Source organism: Oxyura jamaicensis, chromosome 1, assembly GCF_011077185.1.
Source record: "Oxyura jamaicensis isolate SHBP4307 breed ruddy duck chromosome 1, BPBGC_Ojam_1.0, whole genome shotgun sequence".
Taxonomy (NCBI): Eukaryota; Metazoa; Chordata; class Aves; order Anseriformes; family Anatidae; genus Oxyura; species Oxyura jamaicensis.
The window spans coordinates 22,245,238-22,265,476 of record NC_048893.1 but is presented as its reverse complement, the minus strand read 5'-3'; the positions used below and the strand labels follow the sequence as shown (position 1 = coordinate 22,265,476).

Sequence of the window (20,239 nt, the reverse complement as noted above, 5' to 3'; positions counted from 1 at the left end):
TCTATACACATGCAAATACAAATATTTACGGTTCAAGATATTGGAAAACTGCATACAAGACTACTGCATTTTTGTAAATGTTATACTAGAAGAGCGAGCATAGCTTAGGATGGTAGAACAGTTAAATAATAGTAGTATTATAGAGGATTTTAAATTAAGGCTTTTAAGGATTAAATTAAAGATTTTAAATTAGATAGAGAAAAGAATATTAAGCATGCCAGTAACCCTTGGTTTGTTAATTGATGCAATATGGTAAATGCTGAAATTAATATGTGTATCTTCCTCTCATCCTAAAAAAACCAACTGTTTGTAATAACTCTCAGTCAGATAAAGATATTTAATTGTTCCAGTTAACACTCTGTCCTCTTCATAAGATAGCAGATAAACAAGACAGGTCTGTTCTTCTCAAACATACCTGTCCTGGACTGTTACCTCCAGATGATTCAATGCTGTACACACTGAATATATAATGTACTCACTTGAGTAGGACAAGCCTCTATTTCTACAAAAGTAATTTCATCATGAACTAATCAGGCCTCCAATAAACAACTTCACTTTTATCAGTTATTCTCAGCCCTGAAAATACATGTTTAGAATCATCAGTGGTTACGATAGGTTAGGTGCAAATAGTTAGGTACCCTTATCACATCACATTTGCTTTGTAATTGATGTCCATGTTGTGTAAAGAAAAGCAAACAAATTAGCATGGGAGAAGAATTATAACTTCTGTTCTCTAAGAGCAGTCAGTAATATTGTGAATGAGTAAAAGATGACCTGTTTGTTGTATGCTTACAATAAATATAGAATATATATATATATATATTAATGCTTTTTTTAAAAAAATAGAGCAGTCAAGAAGGTTTTTTTGGTTATAGAGAAGGAAGGTGAGGATGAAATAGTGACAGGTCAAAGCTATTTGCTATGATATAATTTTCTCAGATATAAATTTGAACTATGCTGTGAACTAATGCTACACACTGTCTGGTGAATGCTCATTTATGGATAATGGATTTTCAATGAACAGTAAGTGCCTGGAAATGATAATGGCTGTATAATATATTGATTGTCTACAAATGCTTTCATTTTTTAAGCACAACAGTTAAAAGAAGCATCCAACTTCAAGAAACCATTTGAATTGGACTGTTCAGCCCTGCAAGGGACTGAAAATCCTTTCCTTAGCCAAAGCATCTTGGTTCAGCTGGGTTTGAAACTTGGGCTACTTAAGCACAGAAGATGTTAAAATAGTGATATGTGCAGTCGGTAAGCTCATCTGAATATGGAGGGTAATAAAAACTGTCAGAAACATGCAAAAGTAATAGTTTCAATCTGTAATTCCCAAACAACATTCAGAGTAGGATAATCAGCAGCCAAATTTGTATATTCAAATCTTCTTACTCTCCACCAGTGGGAGTTAAACTAACAGCCTAGGAAGCCTAGTCTCCTTATTAATCTAAACTATATTACATACAATTCTTTGTGTAATAACTTAATCCCATTCTTCTGAAGATAAACCACAAAAGCTTCTATACTTCAAACTCTGACTTGAGGAAAGAACATCCTGTAGCTGAAAAGGACAAACATTTGATTAGGAAAGTTGAAACTGGAAATCATTTAGACTAACTAACTAACTAAGTAAATACAGGTATTGCTGTTTGTTCCAGTCCACCTCAGGATCACCCAGATAAATAACACAGTGCAACAGTCACAAAAGATGACACTGAAGAATTCTAGTGTAGCAAAAAAGACTTAGTAGAGCTGTGTTAAAAACACACATTGTTACTGATTACAGAGTATTTCAGTGCTGAAGTGGGAGAAGATGTTATTGACTAGAATGGAATAGAAAGACATAATTTGGTAAAGATCAATGAACTCATTCAATTTAGTTCTGTTCATCTTTGAAGACAGTGCATATGATAGCACAAGAAAGTAGATTTAGAGATTTCTAGATCAATCTCACTTGAATTGCTTATTCTACATTGTTTCATAAAACCGGGATAGTAAAGGTTTTCACATGTCAAAAACATTGCTAGATGCTGATATGATTCAGATTGTAAGTAGATGAATCTCTGTTGGAATATATAGGAGAAAGCCTTTGTATAGCCATGTGAAACTTAGCATCAAATGTGCTATCAAGAGATATAAGAGGTGCCAAAATAAGCAAGGAAATTAAATAGGTGACATAGAAAATGTCAGAAAGAAAAGCGAACAAACAAGCTGTGGGAACAGAAGGAGTGTGAATCACTGCTGTTCTAAGGACTTGCATTTCAAGAAAAAAGCATGTGTAGAAATAAAAACAATTGATTTCAGATAAAGTTTTACAACCTGTAAAAAAGCATAAAAAAAGACAAAGGAAGATAATATAAGGAAAAAAACAGTCAGAAAGAAGAAAGTGTTACCATGTGAGTAATGACTGGTAAAGCACAATATACAGCAAGGATGAAAAACTTCTCTTCTTGCTAAAGGTTTAATAGGCCTCTGAAGTGCTTTTGGCAGCCTAAACAAGTTGCATGCATCTTTGTGTCAGTGAGTAACAACAGAGGAATATGTTGTTGTGGACTGTAATACTTAATATTACAGTTTTAGAGTATTAGAGTTTATACCTTGGCTAGATGTAGTCAGCCACCAAGCTAATTAAAAGTGGATATTGAAAAAAAATAATGCTAATAGAACTTCATTTTTTCTTAGCCATTTTTGAAAGTAAATTTCCCAGAACTTACAGTCTAACTTTTCAATTATCTTTGTATGCTTGGCTTTTTTTCAACTTTAATGGGTTGATCAGGACAGAGGTTGTCATTTGTGTTTTACTGTTTCTGATGCAAATGGACTCTGACCCAATAGGAATATGTGAGTTCTGCTACATTACAAATAAAGAATGATATGAAATTTCATGATAAATTATATATGGTGAATAACAATTACCAGTTCCAAGAAATGTTGGGCAGAAAAGTAGTTACTGAATATAGTGTAATTATCGAGAAATTGATTGCTGGTAGTTTGCTTATTAAGTGCTTGATATAGCATGTACAAAATTATAGTCTGTATTGAGATGTGGTTGGGCTCCAAACAAGGGTCAGTTTCTAAGGACAAGAATTCCAAACATACAAAAAAAGTAACCAAAGAACCATGGTAAATGCATGCTGAGTTTGTAGTGGGAGAGTAAAGAAGCTCTGAGTGGGTTTCTAATGTGTGAAATATCTGCTGTCAGATCTATTAGAAACATGTGTTCCTAGATTTACAAAAAAGAGCCAAGAAAGCCTTCCCTTCATTTACAATTTCTTTGAAAGTACCAATCCCCTATAGTAAACACTTCTATGGTCTTTAAATACCATGGATGTTGGCTTCTCAGAAGCACTTAAGACAGAATGATGAGACAAATGGATAATTAAACCTTTAGTGATTTCACAGAATCACAGAATTGTAGGGGTTGGAAGGGACCTTCAGAGATCATTGGGTCCAACCCCCCTGCCAAAGCAGGTTCCTTAGGGCAGGTTGCACAGGTGGGTGTCCAGACAGGCCTTGAATATTTCCAGAGGAGACTCCACAACCTCCCTAGGCAACCTGTTCCAGTGCTCTGTCACCCTCATCGTGAAGAAGTTCTTTTGCATGTTGGTGCAGAACTTCCTGTGCTCAGTTTTGTGGCCATTGCCCCTTGTCCTGTCCCCACAAACCACTGGAAAGAAGTTGGCCCTCTGTTTCCCACACTTCAGGTATTTATAAACATTCATAAGATCCCCTCTCAGTCTTCTTTTCTCAAGGCTGAACAGACCTAGGTCTCTCAGCCTTTCCTCATAGGGGAGATGCTTCAGGCCCCGTACCCCGTATCATCTTTGTGGCCCTCTGCTGGACTCTTTCCAGGAGATTCCTGTTTTTTTTTCTTTTTTTTTTTTCCCTTTATTTCTTTTGTTTTGTTTCTGTTTTTGTTTTGTTTTGTTTGTACCAGGGATCCCAGAACTGGACACAGTACTCCAGGTGAGGCCTGACCAGGGCAGAGTAGAGGGGGAGAATCACCTTCCTTGACCTGCTGGCCATGCTCCATGATCCATGCATGCCAGGATCCCATTGGCTTTCTTGGTCACCAGGGCGCACTGCTGGCTCATGGCCAAGCTGTCATCCACCAGGACCCCCACATTTATTTTGTTTAGTTAAACTTTAATAATATGTCTGATATTCTGTTCCTTACATAACTTTAGCTATCCCTTCCCTTCCCATCTTAGGAAGTCTTTGTGTATATTGCATGAAGGAGAATTGCAGAAATAAGTTCAAGAAGTGTGGTCAAAATGAAAATTATCATTAGAACAAGATAATGAAAAGTACATTATGGCACATTAAAATATTAAAAAAATATATTAAAAAAAAAAGGCGATCAATGCTGAGAAGTATTTTGAATAGCAGAGTACTTACTAAATGCAGAGAGATCCCATAAATATAATTTCATTTACCACAAAAAGCAGGTGTAAACATGAACTTCGCTTAATACTCTCAGTGGTTGTGGAATTTCTCATACAGATCCTGAAAATACCAAGGATAAAGAAGCTGGTAAGCCAAAGAACAATTATTTTTTTAATTATTATTTTTTTAATTATCATTTTTTTAAAAAAAGAATCATACAATCATAGTAATCATGTCGTGTTAATCATTTTGCAAGGATAGTCATAAAAATCATGCTGGTGAAATGACACAGCAGGTGAGACTGTCAAAAGTAGAAACTAAATAAAGATTTGGAAAGACTAATAGCATAATAAAGTTGGTAATGTTCAAAATAAGTCCCAGAACATCCTGTGTGACCCCAAAAGCTACTAGTATCTTCACAGAAAAAAAATGACAGATTGGAAAAATTAGAAGAAAAGGGTGACATTATTTAGTTGATACAAAAATCTTCTTTCAGCTAACTGATACCATCTTTTAACAGAGAGTAACCTATATATATATATATATTTGATTTAATAATTTGATGTTCTTTATTGAAATGAAATATAGTAAAAGAGAATAAATATTTGAGTTAAAATATAGAACCATTATATTTCATTAAATTATTTGTAAGAAATATGGCATTTGTTCTTAATCTTCATTGTTAAACTGAAGCAGAACATAATTCATGTCCTGTAGCTAGTTCAACGTTTTTCTCTTTCCTATACAAGATATTACTTTCTGAGTTTTTGAATCTAAAACATTATCCCTTATTTAACCCTGAAATACGAAATACCCCCTGAAAAAATGAAAATACCCCCTGAAAAAAATGGAAAGAAATGAAAAGAAAAACCCCCTGAAAATGAAAAGAAATACCCCTGAAAAAATGGAAAAGATTGGAAAAAGCCTGGCCCTTCTGGTTATCCCTAAATGCCTCAGTGTAAGAAGGGCAGGGCACTTCCATAAATTAAGGTCATTCTGCTATAAAAGCAACAAGATGTTTGAACATGCTGTAGTGTTGTTACTTCCTGGTACTGTTAATATTTAAAATAAAGGAAACAATTTGTCTACTTTGCTCAAGCTTTGTATCCAATTCAATTTATGTTAAAATCATATTTTCTTATTTGGGAAAGACAAAAACATGATGAAAAAGATTTTGATATCATTTACAGTAATACAAATCCAGAATCTTTTTTCTAACTAACTTTTTGCCTTAAAGTTAGTTTGAAACCTCATGCTATTACTACATTGTTTGATGTCATACACCTTGGATAGGTGTAGGAATCAGTACAGCATACTTCTCTTTCCATGAATGATAAACACTTTTTTTTTTTTTTTTTTTTTTTTTTTTATCATGTATGCCATAAACAGCTTTTGCTTAGAGTAGATTATTAGGCAGAACATGAAGAAAGAGCACAGAAAACTGGATTCATGTTGTATGCCTTTGTGAACAGGAGTGCATAAGGAATGTATGCACTAATCACTTGTGAACAGGAGTGCATAAGGAATGTATGCACTAATCACTTTTTTATCTTTACAATTTGTCTATTGTGAATGATATTAAAAGAAAATCTTTTTCTTTCTTTCTTTCTTTCTTTTTTTTTTTTCTTTTTTTCTCTAATTCAAATTTTGACTAAGAAAGATAAAATAAAAGCTCCTTGCTAGCTGGATGATACTGTGATTTTATTTCTAGAAGCAGAGATTCTGGAAAAGTATGATTACACCTAGGAATTAAGCGTAGCCACAAAAACAGAAGGATTTTGAGAAAACACTGTAATTAATTGGAAGGAATATATGCTGGTTAGACACTTGTTAGCTCATCAGTAACAACCTCCAGCCTATGAAAATGTATTTTACCTCAGTAGAACCTCAGGAATTAAATTATCTATTACATTAGTATGTCTTACAAAGAAACTAGAACATATGCATTTAAACCAAGTAGAAACATCTAGGAAAACAATGTCCTTAAGTCATACTGTTCTTGTGAAAAAATATTCCTTGTAACTTCTACATTCCACTGAAAGTTCACTACATGCATCTACAGGTACATACATAGACAATACTACAATGAGAAAAAGAATAATCTCAATATTTAATACCCAGACACTTGCTTAAATCATTAATATATTTATTTTTCTTGTTTGTTTGTTCTTATTCTTGCTAATAAGAAATTTTTAATTATCAAAAAATCAAGAACTGGATTTCAGAACTCTCAATCACTGAAGCAAATAGCAAAACTGTGAAAAGAACTAATAAATGAGAACAATAGAAGAAACTATGTAGGCTCTAAACTATGCTAAAGAGTTTGGTTACCTCACGCAGAAGAATGAATAGCATAGCATAGCATAGTTCAGCTTTAAGGGACCTTCAAAATCATCTTGTCCAACTGCCTGACTTTATGACATTCATGGAAGAAAGGGAGGTGGGGGATAATGGATGAAAAAAAGGAAAACAAAACAAAACAAAACAAAACAAAAACTCATCCTCCTTCCCCCCTCTCCCCCCCAAAGGAATAAAATCTCCCAATAAAAACCAAACCCAACCCAGCTGATCCCTAAAGGAAGCACTCAACAGGTTAGTTGTTAATTGAAGATGTATATAGTATCTATGGTTTAAAAAAACTATTCATAACACTTTTTACATATATGTACATATGTACAGTGTTTGCTTTTGTTGGCCATATGCTATGTTTTAAAGCCTAAAGAAATTTTAGATAACCAAAAGTTAAAGCATATTAAAGAGGGCATCATCCAAATGCTTCTTGAACAGTGACAGCCACAGGGCATCAACCAGCTGTCTAGAAAGACTATTTCGGTGTTTGACCACGCTCATGATAAAGGAATTTTTCCTAATGTCCAATCTAAACCTCCCCTGGTGCAGCTTTATTCAATTTTCCCATGTTCTGTTATTGGTTACCAGGAAGAAGAAATTGGCATCTCCTCTCCATTTCTTAAATACCTCTGCCTTGCATTTGTAATTTGCATTGGTAATGCCTCAGCATTACTTGTTAGGTGACTATCTTGACTATCTTCTTGAAGTATCAGTCCGATGTTTTCCTTAGACCTCATTTTGCTGCTGGCATACTTTAAAAAAATCTTTTTTGTTGTCACACCACACTGTCCAACTCAAGTTGAGCTTTGTTTTTTCTTGTTTTCTCTCATCAGATGCAAAAGTCAGAAAGTCAACTCTGCCATTTCCCTGTGAAATTTCCTTTGTCAATTACTTCTACCACTGACATAAGGAATTTCTTCTTTCTCAGTTTATACTTCAGACCTATATATTTTTCAAAATTTTAGTTAATTAAAAGATCTTTCCCAAGGTTTTTCTTCTTCATATTAAGCAATCAGAGCAATCTCAACATTTCTTTCACAACCCATGTTATCACTGTTGTTGCTTTCTGTGGACTTTTTATAGTTACTTCAAATACTGGGGGCTAACATGCTCCAAAACTGGGTATTGGAGGCCCTATCACTTCAAGCAGAAAAGAACTGTGTGGGTCTTACAGAAATCCAATTGTATGTCCTGGAATGGTATCGGCTTTTTTTTCAAAGTTACATGATGTTGTTGACTCTTTTTCAGTTCAAAAATCTATGCTCTCTCTAGGTAATTTTCATAGACTGCTTTAGACAGTCGTTCTTTGTCTTCTATCTGTTGATTGTTCCTACAAGATTATGAAAACTTTGCATTTGCTCTTACTGAACTGTACAACTTTCCCCCAAACCTTCCTTTGGTTTATAAGGTTAATTATCATCCTGTTCCCTGATAGAGTTGCAGCTCTTCAGAGTTTTTGTTTGTTTGTTTGTTTGTTTTCTATTGTTCTACCAATAAGAAAGCAACCTCGCTTTTACATACCCACTATTAGAATAATTTTGAATAATAAAGTTCCAGAAAATATCCTCACAAAATTCCTGTTGATATATTTGATATATCCATTCAGTGTGAAGGAAAACAAAAACAAAAACAAAAATAATAATAAAAAAACTGTTCCTTTAGCACATTTCTCTACTTGTCTTGCCCCATTTACTTAGTGAAAACAATTAATCTCATCCACATTTTTCTATTTTTTCTAATTTTCATATAAATGTATTATATGTGACAGTATCAAATAAAATCAAGACACATGACAGTTGCTGTTGTTTCTGCCTTATCAGCAAGGATTGTTACTCTTTCATAGGAGTAAATTGGATTTATCTGAATCAATTTATTTTTCACAAATTCATGTTCATTTTGCTCATCTCCTTTTACTCTTTCAGACACTTACAAACTGTTCATTTATTCTAGTCCTTTATTTGGGAGTGAAAATTAAGCGAACTGTCTTGTATTGCACTATATCTCCTCTTCCTATTCTAAAGATAATTACTAGTTCCAGTGCTTCAGAACTTCACAGAATCACATAATAGTCTAGGTTGGAAGAGACCTCCAAGATCACCAAGTCCAACATCTGACCTAATGCTAACAAATCTTCCACTAAACCATATCCCTAAGCTCTACATCTAAACGTCTTTTAAAGACCTCCAGGGATGGTGACTCAACCACTTCCCTGGGCAGCCTATTCCAGTGACTAACAACCCGTTCAGTAAAGAAGTTCTTCCTAAGATCCAACCTCAACCTGCCCTGGCGCAACTTTAGCCCATTCCCCCTCGTCCTGTCACCAGGCACGTGGGAGAATAGACCAACCGCCACCTCGCTACAGCCTCCTTTCAGGTACCTGTAGAGTGCAATAAGGTCGCCCCTGAGCCTCCTCTTCTCCAGGCTAAAAAGTCCCAGCTCCCTCAGCCATTCCTCATAAGACTTGTTCTCTAGACCCTTCACCAGCTTCATAGCCCTTCTCTGGACTCGCTCAAGCACCTCCATGTCCTTCTTGTAGTGAGGGGCCCAAAACTGAACGTAGTACTCGAGGTGCGGCCTCACCAGAGCCGAGCACAGGGGGACAATCACTTCCCTGGACCTGCTGGCCACACTGTTTCTTATACAAGCCAGGATGCTGCTGACCTTCTTGGCCGCCTGAGCACACTGCTAGCTCATATTCAGCTGACTGTCAACCATCACTCCCAGGTCCTTCTCTGCCTGGCAGCTTTCTAACCACACATCTCCCAGCCTGTAGCTCTGCTTGGGGTTGTTGTGCCCCAGGTGCAGGACCTGGCACTTGGCCTTGTTGAACTTCATGCCGTTGGCCTTGGCCCATCGATCCAGTCTATCCAGATCCTCCTGCAGAGCCTTCCTACCCTCGAACAGATCGACACATGCACCTAACTTGGTGTTGTCTGCAAACTTGCTGAGGGTGCACTCGATCCCCTCGTCCAGATCATCGATGAAGATGTTAAAGAGGACTGGCCCCAGTACCGAGCCCTGGGGGACTCCACTAGTGACCGGCCTCCAACTGGATTTGACTCCATTCACCACAACTCTCTGGGCTTGGCCATCCAGCCAGCTCTTAACCCAATGAAGTGTACGCCAGTCTAAGCCACGAGCAGCCAGTTTCCTGAGGAGAATGCTGTGGGGAACGGTGTCAAATGCCTTACTGAAGTCAAGGTAGACCACGTCCACAGCCTTTCCCTCATCCACTAAGCATGTCACCTTGTCATAGAAGGAGATCAGGTTCGTCAAGCAGGACCTGCCCTTCGTAAACCCATGCTGACTAGGCCTGATCGCCTGCTTGCCCTGCAACTGCTGCATGATGACACCCAAGATAATCTGCTCCATGAACTTCCCTGGCACTGATGTTAAACTAACAGGCCTATAGTTCCCTGGGTCTACCCTCTGGCCCTTCTTGTAGATGGGCATCACATTTGCTAGCCGCCAGTCAAGTGGGACCTCCCCTGATAGCCAGGACAGCCGATAAATGATGGAAAGCGGCTTGGCCAGCTCCTCCGCCAGCTCCTCCGCCAGTTCTCTCAGTACCCTCGGGTGGATCCCATCCGGCCCCATCGACTTGCGTACATCCAAATGCTGTAGCAGGTCGCCAACCATTTCCTCGTGGATTGTGGGGGCCACATTCTGCTCCCCATCCCCTTCCACCAGCTCAGGGTACTGGGCATCCAGAGAACAACTGGTTTTGCTGTTAAAGACTGAGGCAAAGAAGGCGTTAAGCACCTCAGCTTTTTCCTCGTCTATGATTACTAAGTTTCCCCCCACATCCAGTAGAGGGTGGAGATTCTCCTTAGTCCTCCTTTTTGTGTTGATGTATTTATAAAAACTTTTTTGTTGTCTTTAACAGCAGTAGCCAGACTGAGCTCCAGATGAGCTTTGGCCTTTCTGATTTTGTCCCTGCACCGCCTCGCAGCATCCTTGTAGTCCCCCTGCGTGGCCCGCCCTCTTTTCCAAAGATTGTAAACCCTCTTTTTTCTCCTAAGCTCGAGCCACAGCTCTCTGCTCAGCCAGGCCGGTCTTCTTCCACACCGACTCGTCTTTGGGCACGTGGGGACAGACCGCTCCTGAGCCATTAAGATTTCTTTCTTGAATAGCGCCCAGCCCTCCTGGGCTCCTCTGTCTTTCAGAACCACCTCCCAAGGGACTCTGCCAACCAGTGTCTTGAACAGCTCAAAGTCAGCCCTCCGGAAGTCCAAGACAGCAGTTTTACTGATCCCCTTCCTGACTTCGCTGAGTATCGAGAACTCTACCATTTTGTGGTCACTCTGCCCAAGACAGCCCCCGAACACCACATCTCCCACCAGTCCTTCTCTGTTAGTGAACAGAAGGTCTAGCGGGGCACCTCCCCTGGTAGGCTCGCCAACCAGCTGCGTCAGGAAGTTATCTTCCACGCTCTCCAGAAACCTCCTGGACTGCTTTCTCTGGGCTGTGTTGTGTTTCCAGGATATGTCAGGGAAGTTGAAGTCCCCCACAAGAACAAGCGCTGACGATTTCGCAACTTCTGTCAGCTGCCTGTAGAACTCCTCATCGATCCCCTCATCCTGGTTTGGCGGTCTATAACAGACCCCCATCAGGATGCTTGCCTTGTTGGCCTTTCCGCTGATAAACTTCCTTTACTCTGTCTCAATTCTCAATAATAACTGCAAATAGTAACTGTTTTTCTTAGGTAGAGTAAATTAATTGATCATTATATACATATGTTATACATCAAATCATTAGTAAAGTATAAAAGTATAGGTGACGTATTATATTTATGAAAATCTAGCAAACATGTTTTCAGTATCAATAGTAAGAATTTACTAAGTGTAATTTGATGACTTTGAAAAGCAGTTTGAAACTTCATCCTTGTAGTTTATGTCATCAGAACATTCTTATAGTGCTGTACTTCAGAGGGGTTTGATATTTACTTTCAAAACAGTTGCTGCCTGTGAAGGTTCCCACACCCTGTATGGAACTCAGCCACCTAAACAGCTGGTGGAGCCTATGCTCCTGCATAGAACACCTTGTACAAGAACATCTCATAAAGATGGTTTACTAGTCTCTGGTGAAGAAAAAACTCTGACTTTGCTGTTACTGTTTTTTCTGTTACTTTTTAAATATCACTGATCAACACTTTTCTTTCCTTACATCAACATTTTTGATACTTCCTTTTGTGATGAAGACAAAATGGTTGGCTTATGGATGAGAGGGCAATGGGTAACAAAAATTTGGTGTGAAGGAAATATCTGTCCTTTTCAAGACAATGAAAATGAGTATACGTTGCAATTGGAAATCTCCATTGGAAGATCATTCTACAGTTTCTTAGAGAGTGCCACTCCTCCCTAAACCCCCAAATTAACTGTATTACTGCTATGTAATTGTTTCCTCTGGAAAACAATTTCCTCTGGAAAAAACTCCATATAAATTTTACATTCTATTTCAATAAATTTCCAATGTTTATTGAAAACAGTGGTACAATCACAATGGTTCTGTGAATTTAAGTACAAATAAATTCAATAAACACAAGTGTTTCTAGCCAGGCTACACAAAGAGCAGAAGGAGGTATAGCTCCAGGTCCATTGCCTTCCTCTTTGTAGATGAAGCAGAATAGTCCCTTATAAATCAAAGATCTTTAATTGGGATTTTCTCCCCCCCCCCCCCCCCCCCTTTTTTTTTTTCCTTTTCTTTTCAATGTATCACTTTAAATAACTCATTTAGTGTGGGGTGACTAAGCAAGTCATTTAGGATCTTTTTTTAAGCGTTGGAGGAAAAAATGCATCCAAATGCCTAAAATTCATCCCATTTTAAGAGCTCTGTGATCTGTGGAAACTGCTGCCCTCAGACGGGGTTGATCTTCTTCATTGACCTTTGGCCAGTAACTTTATATTCTCTGCTTATAGTCTTGCTAGTCTTGATTACTTCAATAGTATTCTTTCAGAATTTTCCTTCAAAGGAAGGCAGAAGAAACTTAAGAAAGAAATTTTATAACAAGAGGAGGAAAATGTAAAACAAAATCTTCCTTGTTTTTACATCTATTCACTCATGAAGCAGAATTATGGGTTAAAAACTTTAGAAGGAGGGAAAAAAAAAACGTAAATCAGATGATTCAGAAAACGTGTTCCAGAACAGCTATTTCACTATTTCTTTATTCACACAAAGGAAAAAATAACAAAAGCATTTTATTTAAAACATCTAAAATGCAATACCTATACAATAAATTATAATTCCACAGGAATTACTAACACATGCAGTTTTTAAAAAGCTAATTCTTTCCTATAGATGCCTTACAGCACATAGAGATTTTTGTCATAAACTCATTTCCATTTGATTTTTAAAGCATCAAACAAAATAACTCTCTAAGTAATAACAGAGACTAATTTAGAAAAGTTTGTCTCTGTTATTAAGAACATGGTGCTATTCAATATCTGTTGGTAATTTTGTCAATTTTCAGAACAAATGGTAAAGTATTTCCTGTCATCTAACTTTTGATCTGCAATACTATTTTTCTTTCCAATGCATTAATATTAAAATATCAAAGGATTAATTTTAAATTATTACTTCATATTCAAGGTTAAACTTATTTCTTCATTGTCATTATTTTTAAACAAAAAAAAAATAAACCCTTCCTTTTACTCGCTAGACACCAGCAAGAAAGACCAATTCTTGTAGGTATATAATGATTTTATTTAAGAAAATATAAAAAATAATTTCCCCTCACATTATTTCCTCAGTTCTCTAATTCAGATTTTTGTCTGAGGATTTTGAAGCTGTTGGATAATGACATACAAGCATAGATATAAATTCTCAACTCAGCCTCAGATCCACTGGGAGATCCTTAAAGAGGTTTATGCTGTGGATTAACTTCCTAATCTGTTTAAATGTCCTGGGGAGCTGAAGACAACTAAAAATTGTGCAATAATAATAATAATAAAAATATAATTAACTGAACACATAAAGTAAAAAAGTCTATTCATACTTGAAAAGTTTTTAATATTAAAGGGCTTATTAAGTATCTTGAATCCTCTAATCAAATGGATGCCAATGCATAATATTTCACAAACTATCAAGGCTTTCCATTTATTCGCTGACACTTCAAAAAAAAAAGCTTATATTACAAATTCATGTTTGTAACGTTTGATCTCTGATCCCTGGACAAGGCAGCCTTGTCTGATACCAAAGGAATTATCATTATTTGTTGATCATGATCTGCTCTCCAGGATTCTCTTTGGTCTCTCATTCATTAAAACAGGGAAGGAATTGATACACAGATTAATATATTTGTTGATATATAGAATGTGTTTCCAGTATACTTGATGGCAGTATGGCATTTATTTTTGCACCATGAATTATTTTAAGTTTGAAAACTGTTATTGTCTGGCATTTCCATACACTTAAATTCATCCTTTTTTATAACTTCAGTGTTGTTGCTTACTTGATCTCTCCACCCTACCTCTCCCCTGCTCCCATAGGCAGTGTTTTGATATACAATTCACAAAACAATTGCTACTTGGAATGAATTATTTTTTGAAATATTAGTAGGATTTAAATCATGGGACTTGTGGACTAAAAGAGAACATAGCTACATGGTTATCCACGGAGGAAGGAATAGAGAAATAAAAAGACATCCAAAAGGATATTAAAAGGTTTGGAGAAAAACTTTTTGATGGAACATGAAGAAGCTCTTGTCCTTTTTGTCTGTGATTCCAGCAGTTTGAAAGCAAGTATGCGATTCATTTGAAGGGAAAAATAGATAACCAAGGAATAACAGCAAAAATAAAGCCTGGCAAAATTAATGTGAAAATATGTAAATACGTAGCTTTTCCAATACATTCACTGAAACAGTATCTTGAACAAAATGAACCTTTCATGTACTTTTTGTTATGTTGGTAGGTTGTGTTCTTTTATAAAACATAATTTATTCAATATGAGCTCTGTCTTCTTAAGTGAGTTAATAGTTAGCTCTTTGCTAATTTTATATTATCTATTATAACCCAAATAGTTTTAAAACAAGTCTGGAATACATATACCTCTTATTACAAAGACATCTGCTTTATTTAAAATGCACAGTGGAGTTCGAGAACTTATTGTCGCACATGTGGGATTAGGTAAAACAGACATGTGAGTGCTACAAATAGGTTTTCTCAGAACTATGTATTTTTTAATCAAGTTATCTTATTGAAAAACAACAGGAATCTATCTTCTCTTGTACACAAACTTAAGCTCTTACATTTTGTGTGGTTTATTTTTCACATTTCTTTTTCTCTAGCAGGCCCTATATTCAATATTCTAGTGGGATGTACTTGCAAACCTTTTCAGTATGGAAATGACCCATACTAAATCTCACTTTAAAAAGAGTTTTAATATGTTTTAGTGACTATATTGTGCAAAACAAGAATGTTCTTTCCAGGACCATGATTTTGAGCTAAGCAAAAAATTATGCTTGTATATTAAGTGATTAAGTGAAAATTCTTGTAAGAATTATTATATGACAAAGACATCTAAGAACCTAAACAGACTAATTAGCATGTTTTTGGATTTCAAGTACATAAACTGTAATTTATAATGCTTTTTCTTTCCCTTGCATCAAATTATATTTTTTGATTTAGTAGTCACTAGAGAGAAGAAAAATCTGTTGGTTACAGAATTCTGAAAATTTTGGAGGGGAGCTTAGAATCAGCTAGATCAGTATAAGATCAGTAAACAAAGAATTAAATTCTGAGGTGGTGTGTTGGACCTTTTCTGTAACAGAACTTATTATGACGTTGAAGTCAGCTTGATGTTTTTTAAAGTCAAACTATGCATTTTCACTTTGCTTACTGTTCTAAATCCAGACAGATGACTATCCATTCAAAAGAAATAGAAAGTTAAAAAATATTAACCTATTTCTCTTGATAAACAAAATAGAGTCAGTTTAAGTGAGTACTCATCCAGGCTAGTCTCTTATGTTTTTATGATTTTATAGGTATTTCAGTTCTATAAAGCTTACTCTGAAACTCTGTATTATGCCAGATTCCCTCTCCTTTTTACACTGTTCACAGGTCTTTGACAAGAACTCCATAGTTATTTTTGAATGCCTCTCATCTGTACCAAGTTCACAAACACAAACAGATAACAAAGTGCTCAAAACTTTGTTACTTTCACCCTAGAGTGTTGCATTTATAGAACAAAATATGAACTTAAAATATATACAAAATCTCACTTATACTGCTGAGTTCCAGCACAGATATGCACACGAACACAAAACTATACCAAAAGTTAGCTTTCAATGTCAAGTTGAATATCTCAGCCTAAATAAATAAATTCTGATGAATTTCCAGATGAATTTCTGATTAATTGATTGTAGAATGTTTTTAGATTTTTTTTTTTTTTAAGGAAAAATAGGAATAACTTTAATCCTTTAGTAATTCTGTAATTTCTCTAGCCCTTTTATTATATTTCTCCTGTAATTTCTCTAGCCGTTTTATTATATTTCTCCTCGCTTTTTGCAACAACAGAACTGGGATCAAGAAAAAAGAAAAGTTAAAAAAAAAAAAAGAAAAAAGAAAGAACTCCCTTCTGGAAAAGAAGATAATGCTGGAAAGGATGAGAGTCAGAGGAAGAAAAAGAGACAGAAAGAACTGAAACTGGATTATGATACTGTGAAAACTATGAACAGACATATACAGTGGGAGGGATGCAGAAAATCATTAAGCATGACACTACCAATACATTTATAGTAAAGCTCATTGAAATATTACATAAAATATATTATTTCCCTCACTGCTTGAAGTAAAGAGGTTAAGTGGTGGCTTACCTGGAAAAATCTATTTTTACATATTCATCAGAGTAAAAAGCACTCTGTACTAGTGAACTGTTAGTGACTTAAGGATGAAAGACTAAAATTTTTTTTGCACTGTAAGTATAAATGTAACAGATTCACAAAATTTACAGATAACATTATTAAAGATCTTCTGCAGCATATGATATTGTCGTGGTTTCAGTTAGGACAGTTATTTTTCCTCCTAGTAGGTTGCTATGTTTTGGATTAGGATGAGAAGAGTGCTGATAACACACTGATGTTTTAATTGCTGCAGAGCAGTGCTTATACTAAGCCAAGGACTTTTCAGCTTCTCGCTCTGTCCTGCCAGCGGGCAGGCTCTGGGTGCAGCAAGAGCTGGGAGGGGACAGACCCAGGACAGCTGACCCAAACTGACCAAAGGGGTATTCCATACCATCTGACATCATGCTGAACAATATATAGGGGTGGCTAGCCGGGGTGGGGGGGCCGGCTGCTCGGGGTTTGGCTGGGCATCGGTCAGCGGGTGGTGAGCAATTGCATTGTGCATCACTTGTTTGTACATATTATTATTATTATTATTATCATTATTATTTTCTATCTTAATAAACTGTCTTTATCTCAACTCACAGGCTTCACTTTCCGTTTCTCTCCCCCATCCCAGAGAGGGAGGGGGGAGGGCGAGCGAACGGCTGTGTGGTGTTTAGCTGCCAGCCGGGTTAAACCACAACAGATATTCAAATGTAATGACAAACAAATGCTTTCCATTAGTTTATTTCCACTTCTATTAATTTGCCAATGGTCTGTCTAATCCACAGTATTAAAGCTGAAAAATAAGTTAATGGAGAAGCAAAACTTCACATGGATTCTGTTGTCTCATCTACAGAACACTTTACAGTTTTTACTTTCTTCAAAAACTTTGGCATAACAATAGTTTTATATACAGAGGAAATCACTTAGCCTTTCTTTTAACTTTTAGCTAAAGAAACAATGAGCAAGCTAATATAACATACAAAGGAATCACTCCCAGCTTATCTGAAAATCTTGCATATAGTATTATTTTCCATGTTATCAGTAGCAGTAAATCTGTGTGAAGAGTAGTCTGCTGAATTGCATTAAGTTTTGAAGATCCTAGGGACATGTTCTACGAAGTGGCTGCAGTTCACAGACAGACGCTTTTGTGAAAAATGGGGCTTCCTTTATGAAAATATTTCTGCTTGAAGAACTGAGGTCCAAACTATTACGAGTTATTTGTTCAGACTCAGTCCTCCTCTGAAAAGGGTTTCAGGGTTGGCTATTTGGAAAGGAAAATAAAAATTACATATGTAATTATTTCTCAGTTGAACACAAATTTGAAACAACATTAGAAGATAACTTATCTATTTTCAGTGCCCTTAGATTTGCCACTGCACAGACAAGTTTGGTCTGATCACAGCTGAAATAAATGGAAAAGCTTCCCATTGGCTGCAGGACATGTATGATAAACCTCAAAGGCACTGAAGTCAATGAAAATGTCTTTTAATCAAACAAGAAGGATGAAGAATTTCTCTCAGGCTTGTCATCAAGGTATGTTTCTTGTTTATTATATATAGAAAAATTGACAACAAAGGAAATGCCATGATTAATTAACCGTACTGTAATTAATACCACAGATAACAGAAGAAAGAAACAAACAAGAACAACAACAGCAGCAGCAACAACAACAAAACACACACACACACACACACAAAAAAGTCTCTGACATTAAGGAAAAATATATTGTTAGACTCTTGAAAATATTTTTACTCTGATTTACATTTGTCCTTCATAATGGTTAAATCAAAATACCAGTACATGTTTCAATGCTTTGTTTAAATGCTCTAATAATATTACAAATACAATACAATACAATACAATAAAATTCAATAAATCTTAAACATTTTGCTAGCATACTGCCAATGCTTCTGCAGACTGTCTAGTATTTGTGTGCATATGCAAACCAAGTCCAATATCTCTCAGGACTAGAGACAGCTGTGTCTGGGGAAGATCAAATTTAGGTTTTGCTTCTTATCAGGGGAAAAAATGAATTAACATTTGGACATTTTTGAATGAATGCATAAATTGATTGTGTGACAGTCACATCTGATGGTTTTACATCTAATCTTTGGAGTAGGGATTAGTTAAAATGAATTACTGCATTCAATTTACTTTCCTTGGCTAAAAGAAAATGTTTTTATTTTAATTCATCATAGAGTGATAATTGAAACCATGTTCAAACTAATATCTAGAGTTTACAAGAATATTTTAAGAAACATTAAAGTTTATGTAAAAGAAAATGAGAAAAAGAGGGTGATATACAAAGACAAAGGAAAAAACAGATTAGCTGAAAGCTTTTTTATTTTTTATTTATTTTTTATTTTTTTCTTGATGCTATAATTTCAGAATTTCCTTTCATTTTGACACAAACCAAATTTATACTCCTCTTTTTTATTTTTCATTTTTATTATTTTCCTGAGGGAGTGGGAAAAAGGGAGTTCTAGTTTGTTCTAATTTCATATAACTGGAATGTGAATACTCATATTCCAGTGGGAATCATTGTTCTTTCTATTCTGCAATGGAAAATGGATAAGCTTGGATTTACTTGCTGCCAAGGAATGCCCAGTAACCAGATTAAATAATAATAATAATAACAACAACAACAATAATAATAATAATAATAATGTCTGTTTTTCATCATAAATGTTGTAAAGAGTCTTCCAAAAATACAGTCTCTTCAAAGACTGATGCCTCTAAAATACTTTGTACTTGATAAATTGGCATTTTCAGATGAAAAACATTTTGTCCAGTTCAAGTTATTATACTGCTGCATCAGTCAGATTTCCTGATACAATGAAATGCTTTGTGTCCTATGTCTTCTAGTCAGTGGAGAGTGGAATGTCAATTATGATTATAAATTATTGTTATTTCTCCTTCAAAGACACTATGTTCTTTCTTGAGGGCTGTATGAATTTGATTCCTCTGAGGCACAAAATACAGGGACAGATATTTTCCTCAGATATTGGAAAAAGGTCCCCCTGTACTAGGCTCTGGTGAGGCCGCACCTCAAGTACTACGTTCAGTTTTGGGCCCCTCACTACAAGAAGGACATGGAGGTGCGTGAGTGAGTCCAGAGAAGGGCTACGAAGCTGGTGAAGGGTCTAGAGAACAAGTCTTATGAGGAACGGCTGAGGGAGCTGGGACTTTTTAGCCTGGAGAAGAGGAGGCTCAGGGGCGACCTTATTGCACTCTACAGGTACCTGAAAGGAGGCTGTAGCGAGGTGGCGGTTGGTCTATTCTCCCACGTGCCTGGTGACAGGACGAGGGGGAATGGGCTAAAGTTGCGCCAGGGCAGGTTGAGGTTGGATCTTAGGAAGAACTTCTTTACTGAACGGGTTGTTAGTCACTGGAATAGGCTGCCCAGGGAAGTGGTTGAGTCACCATCCCTGGAGGTCTTTAAAAGACGTTTAGATGTAGAGCTTAGGGATATGGTTTAGTGGAAGATTTGTTAGCATTAGGTCAGATGTTGGACTTGGTGATCTTGGAGGTCTCTTCCAACCTAGACTATTATGTGATTCTGTGATTCTGTGAAAATGGGAGTTAATTTTTCTTGGATCTCTATCTGAGAGCAACTTAGTATGCAGCTTCATTGTTGTCAATCCATATAATTCAAAGGTTGTGTGTAAGTATGAA

The 20,239-nt window shown here is 36.3% G+C and overlaps 1 long non-coding RNA gene across 1 annotated transcript; it reads right to left on the bottom strand.

The window, feature by feature from the left end:
* Window positions 1-841: 841 nt before the first annotated feature.
* Window positions 842-7,585, bottom strand: LOC118160300. Its single transcript, XR_004747409.1, has 3 exons — window positions 7,366-7,585; window positions 4,402-4,509; window positions 842-1,564 (listed from the first exon to the last, which is right to left on the bottom strand). It is a non-coding gene; the product is annotated as an uncharacterized LOC118160300 (long non-coding RNA).
* Between the last annotated feature and the right edge of the window lie 12,654 nt (window positions 7,586-20,239).